Source organism: Leptinotarsa decemlineata, unplaced genomic scaffold (genome assembly GCF_025532065.1).
Source record: "Leptinotarsa decemlineata unplaced genomic scaffold, Ldec_3_MD MMD2_tig00003736_RagTag_RagTag, whole genome shotgun sequence".
Taxonomy (NCBI): domain Eukaryota; kingdom Metazoa; phylum Arthropoda; class Insecta; order Coleoptera; family Chrysomelidae; genus Leptinotarsa; species Leptinotarsa decemlineata.
Genome location: NW_027412593.1, coordinates 6,974,648 through 6,980,647, shown reverse-complemented (window position 1 = coordinate 6,980,647; position 6,000 = coordinate 6,974,648).

Genomic DNA, 6,000 nt, shown 5'->3' with positions numbered 1-6,000 from the left:
CTCAACTCTTCGAATTGGGTAAACTTCCTTCACAGCTTGGTAGTATAACTTTTGTGATAATAGAGAATGTATTAGACTACTGTCGTAATCATTGTTGACGGCTATTTTTTTTATTATGTTCAGTTCTTTATTGAAATTCGCATCTGAAAAGGAAAAATTTATCAGTATGTTGATCATACTGTTGAATGCTGCTACTTTGTGCTGGTATGGGTGGGAGGACGAATTATGAATGATAATATCTGGGTGTGCTGGTTTACGATAAACTGAAAAATCATGTTAATTGTTCCTGTGACGCATATCAGGAAATCATCTACATATCTATACCAATACACGAAACTTCTTACCAGTGAGTTACTGTGTATTTTTCGCTCCAAATCGTTCATGGAAAAATCTGCCAGAATCGGACTAACTGGTTTTTCCATTATGAGACCTTTGCGGGATGAGTAAAAAATTCGTCCAATAGATTCTCTACAAAAGTAATCGTTTCATTCGGAGGGATACTGGGAAACAGATTCTTCACATCGAATGAAATCAATTTGGAATTTTCCGGGAGCATAACATCTTCAATTTCATTGATCATTGGTATGCATTCTTCAAACTGAATTTTGATTTGAAATTAGTGTGGTTTTGAATGAGTTTTTCGAATATTTTAACTGAAGGAGCTGCGACAAATAAAATTACCGACCTAAACAGTTAGTTATCTTTGTGTAATTTAATCAACAAATGAAGTTTAGGTGGTCGTGGGTTCATGACTAACAATCTGGATTTTTCTGTGTTGTGTAATTGTTCCAATTTCGAATCAAAAAGTTTCAGTAAAATCGTTTGGAAATACAATTGCTGAATGTTAACAGTTATACTGATATGGTCAGTCTGAGAAATATCTGAAACCTTTTTTGAGAATAATTTTTATGATCCGTTTTTAGTCAATATCCAGTTTATTGGGATAGTTGTTGATAAGGCCACCCCAAGCAATTATCACGTATGCCAGAAGTGATTGAACGATAGCATAGTGGAGTATTCTTATTTGATTAAAGTTACAAAATTGTGAACATGCTTGAAATTTTACAGATAATCGTCTTATTTTGCCAAATAATTTTTTTACATATACGTCCCATCTGAGGTGACAATCAATAACTATTCCCAGATATTTAATACTTCCTTGTCCCATTATCTCTACATGCTCATCTGAGAGGTACAAGCTCAAAGTGTTATAATGTTTCAGATTTGGTGAATATTTAGTGATAATATGATATTTCATCTGATGAGTAAGTGAAATAAGTCATTCATAAATATGAATAAATATGCTAGTCACAATTAATATTTTGAATAGCAATGGCCAAAGTATCGTCCCTTGCGGAACTCCAAGTTTCAGTTTTTCAATTGTACTCTTCTCAATTCCAATTTCAACATGTTCTTTCCTCTCATTTGAATAGCTAGTTAACGAAGATATATTATTTTTCCGAATTCCAATATTTTCCAATGCTTTTAGCTATCAATTTGTCCTTCAATATTTTTTTAGAGAACCTTAGCCAAGCTTGATATAATCGATATAACCCTACAATCTTCAACTAATCTTTTTTTTCGCCTGTTTTATAAAATGGGGAGAAAACTGCTACTTTAAATGAACGAGAAAAAATAGCCGCCTTCTATATACAAGTATTAATAATATGAGTAGAAGGTAGTCCTATATTTTTTGCTTTACATCTCAGCCTTTCAGCGAATATGTTGTCATACCCAGGTGCTTTTTTAAATTTGGGACTAAAAATCGCTTTGTGAACCTTTTCTGGAGTTATTTTATTTGTTATTGTATTTCCTCTGGAGTCTTTCAAGATTTTCATCTCCGTTTTTTCAGTTGATATGCCTCTTTGATGCATTTCCAGAGATGTTTCTTACAATTTTTGATTTTTTCAAATTGAATAATCTAAGTGTTTTTCATATTCTTTGAAATCCTTAGATACATTGTCATTGAAAGGGTTATTTTTTATTTGTTCATACAGTTTGTTTTTGTTTTTAATCGATTTTATCAGACCGATAAAAGTCTAAGGGCTTCTATTTCTAAATTTACTTTTAATTTTTATAAGTGAAGCAGAGTTTTTATTTTTGATTTTATATATATATATATATATATATATATATATATATATATATATATATATATATATATATCGTCTACAGTCGTCTACTGAAAAATGGAAACAAGAAGAACAAAAAAGAGCTGATAGTCAGAACAGACTACAGAGGAAAATGTGGAAGAAGTACAGCAGGAAATAGGAGACACCATCATGGAAGAACCAGTAAGACAAACACCGATGGACATGAATGAATTGTTCGAAGGACTGGAAAGAATGAAGAAAGAAGCAACAGAAACCAGGAAAGAAGATATGGAGAAACCTAAGTAATAGAGAAGAATCAATAAGACCAATTATAGCTATAGGTAATGAAAATAAATTAATATTTTATGGAAACATTAAAGGACAACATCCAGTACCTTTCATAGAATTCATAAAAAGTAAATATGAAAATTTGTCATTTAAAGAAATGAAAGAGGTTATTAGAAGTCAATTGCAGGAAGAAGCATTATTGTGGTTCACTGATAAAGAGAAAGAATTGACAAATTTTGATGAATTTTCAAATAAATTTTTGAGCTATTTCTGGGGATCTTCCCAACAAAAGTTAATAAAAGATGAATTGTTAGGGGGAAAATTCAATTTCAATAGAGGAACATCTCACCACAAATATGCCATGAAAATATATAGTGCATCACAGTATTAAAATTGCAATTTCACAGAAGAATTTATAGTCAACTTAATAATTCAACATTTTGATAATAGTTAAGAGGAGATTATGATGCTGTTCAATTTTAAAGATATGGATAGTCTATGTCAATTTTTGATGACACAGGAAAGAAGGAGAATCAATTACAATAATTTTCAAAATAGGGTTGATCAAAATAATAATAGACAGGAATATGCTAATAGAGAAAGTAATAATAATTATAATAATCGGAATCAATACAACCAATCATATAGGAGACAGAATAATAACAGAAATGATAATAATAATTATATAAATGTCATATATTACAATAATAGAACACAAAATAATAAATAATAGATACAATAATATGAATTTTAATAACAACAATAATAATAATACAAATAGAAATAATTATAACAGAGAAAATAACAATAACAGATATGGACAAAATAGTTACAATAATAATAATAACAGAAACTATAACAGCAATAATAACAGATATAATAACAATAATAATAGAAACAACAATAATAATACATACAGACACAGAGCTAATAGTACAGACAGACAAAATTACAGAGACAATAGGGATTACGATGACGAAAGAAATGATAATATGTACAGACATAGGAGGAGTAGAAGCGTAGAAGAAATTCGACAGCTAAACAATATACAACGAACACACGCTATGAATGAGGTACAGAGTAATAATAATGAGGTATAAATTACAAATTAACAAAATTCTTAGTAAAATAAATAAATAACTTATCTAATATAAACATATTACAAAAATAGTAAACATATTACAAAAATAGTAAACATATAGAGGTGCATGACTTTTACAAGAGTATGATCTTGAGTAAACATATTAAAGGTAGAGATACTATAATAGTACATGCATTAACAAGATCAGATGGCAAAGTAAAAAGAGAAAGAACTTTGCAAATTGGGGTAAATATATCAATTGACCAACAGGGAATATTTTCAATCAATAAAATTATAGAAGATCAAAATAAATTAGAAGCAAAAGAAATAATCAAATCTAAAAAAACCAATGGTATTTGGATAAAAATCATAAAGGATCAGGAACTATATGTAATTAGTAATGAATTAGCTTATAATATATTGAAGTATTAACATGAACATAATGGTCATCCTAGAGTGAGAAAAGTATGGATAATGTTTAGGGAAAATTATTTTTGCAGAAAAGATATCCAAATAACCAAAGATTTAATAAATAATTGTAACATTTGCCAAATTTATAAGAGCAAAAATTTTGTGAATACAAATATCCAAAGAAATATAATTACCACCAACAAATTAGAAGGAATTGCCATGGATTTTATTAGTGATTTAATAACAACAAATGGTAGAAACAAACATATTCTTGTAATAGTAGACATTTTTACAAAATTTATAAAATGATATCCTTGTAAAAGAACAAATGTGTATATTATAACAAATTGTCTTCATCAATATTTTAATGAAGTAGGAAAACCACAAAAATGTATTTTGGATAATGCAACTTATTTTCAAAATGATAGATCTAAAAACTTTTGTCATAAAAATAAAATTAAATTGATATTTACCAGTATTAGACATCCAGAGTCAAATCCATCGGAAAGATATGTTCAAGAAGTGATCAAATTTCTCAGAATATTATCCAGAGAAAATCATCAAAATTGGGACAATAATTTACCAGAGGTAGAGAAATATCTCAATCAGTTGCCACACATGGTAACAGAAATCAGTACATATTTCTTAATGAGACAACATCCTCCCAGAAAATGGCTGAAAGAGGAATTTTTAAAACAAGTAAGAATAAGACAGAATAAAAGTGGTAGTAAATATTTGAAAAGAAGGAATAAAAAGAAAACACATAAAAATATAATCTTTGAAAAAGGTCAATTGGTTTTGATAAGGGCAAATAGAGTAACTGATTCAAAAAAGAAAATGTGTGCAAAGCTACTTCCAATATTTGAAGGTCCGTATGAAATTGTCAGTGAAAATAATGTGAATAGCTATTGATTGAAATATTTAAATGAAAAAAGAATAAGAGGAATTTTCAACATAAATGATATTTATTTATATAAACAAACGTAAAAATAGAAACATGTCATAATCATAATCATGATCATAATTGAAAGTATGAGCTATATTTTTTTGTTTATAAAAAACATATATCTAATACTCGAGGTATTTATTATGAAAAGACTCGAAATACAACAGTGTATGGGAATTTTAAAAAACATCACGAAAGAATTCAGATACAGCAAGGACACCCTGTACATGTATTGAAACCCACAGTTTTGACCGGAAACAAGCAAATAAGAGTGGGAAATTCAAATATTACATTGAAACGCATCAAAATACGAAAAACTGATAACCGATATAGGTTAGAAAGAAATGTCAGATAAAATTAAATTAACATCTGTGATGAAAAAACGAAAAAGGCATGATAAACTAATTGTTATTATTTAGGAATGATGTAAAATTCAAAATTTATTATTGTGCATAACTTCCTTAGAAACTGACATGAAGTGATGTTTTTGAAAAATATTTATATTTACATAAAAGGGAGGTTAACTATTGTTGTACGAAACTATAAAAAAATGTATCTAAATTTAAGAGCCAATGTTGAATTAGTAGAATAGAAAATTTTCCTGGAAAAGAATTTGAAAATTTGTATATGTGAAAATTGATAGATCTAGGGGAACGAGATAGATTTTCAATTTTTTTATCAACAACGAGATTCTTTTTGAGGCAACGAAAGAGACGCCACGCTAAATTTTTCTTTCCGTAAAATTTTAATTATATAGTATATGAATTAATAATTGAACTGAATAGTAGTGAATACTGATTAGTAATAATAAATTCAGCGAAAAAACCTACCTGTTCAGCCAAGTCAAGTAAGAAATCCATGAGTTCCAGCTTCACAGAAATATCACACCACACACACACAGCAGCGTTGGAGGAAAGTAAGGTATTTACTTAAACCATTTATAAACCATATATGCATATATCAATGAAAAGACCTACGAACTGAATAAGAATAAAAAGTACTTGAAATCAGAACCAGAAATTGGACTCTGCCGAATTACAGTGACCTGCAATTCATAAACTGACAATTACCACATTTGTTCGGTGTTTCTATATTGAATAGTTCGTTGTTCGGTGTAGATTTAGGACTTCCGCAGAAATTTTCTCTTTTGGCAATTGATGCATTTATATATTTCTGAATTA